This window comes from Elephantulus edwardii, unplaced genomic scaffold (genome assembly GCF_000299155.1).
Source record: "Elephantulus edwardii isolate Elephantulus edwardi_28Jun2011 unplaced genomic scaffold, EleEdw1.0 scaffold03438, whole genome shotgun sequence".
In the NCBI taxonomy this organism is placed as follows: domain Eukaryota; kingdom Metazoa; phylum Chordata; class Mammalia; order Macroscelidea; family Macroscelididae; genus Elephantulus; species Elephantulus edwardii.
Genome location: NW_006403188.1, coordinates 3,489 through 4,033, shown reverse-complemented (window position 1 = coordinate 4,033; position 545 = coordinate 3,489). Strand labels below are relative to the sequence as shown.

The following is a 545-nucleotide window of genomic DNA, read 5'->3' as shown; positions in this document are numbered from 1 at the left end:
CTGAGAGGGGTGCCCATGTTTTCTCTTGTGGGTATCAGAATTCCACAAGATTTTGGTTTCCATGTGTTGATTCGTACTCTGAATTATGCACATGCAAATTAGAATTTACAGTCGATGCTGCGATGGTGGCTGTTTCCAATGGAAACTTGGTAGAGACGGTGTATCCCCACGACATGAGGAAGAATACCTTCCACTTCATGCTTACCATTCCAACGGCGCACGTCTAATATCTCCTTGGCCACTGGACCTTTCAAAATACTTGTAGACCCCTATATGCACGAGGTTACTCATTTTTGTTTACCTCAACTTCTTCCTTTGCTGAAACATACCACGTCATATCTTTACGATATGTTTGAATTTTATGAAAAAATTCTCACATGTCGATATCCGTACTCCTGTTTCAAGACTGTCTTCATAGATGAGGCCTATGTGGAAATGGCGGCTTATGCTTCCATGAGCATTTTTAGCACAAATCTTTTGCACAGTGCCATGATTATAGACGAGACACCTTTGACAAGAAGGTGTTTAGCACAGTCATTGGCCCA

The 545-nt window shown here is 42.0% G+C and overlaps 1 pseudogene; it reads left to right on the top strand.

Moving 5' to 3' along the window:
• The first annotated feature begins 8 nt into the window (after positions 1-8).
• LOC102860240 overlaps positions 9-545 on the top strand; it is a 2,881-nt pseudogene continuing 2,344 nt past the window's right edge.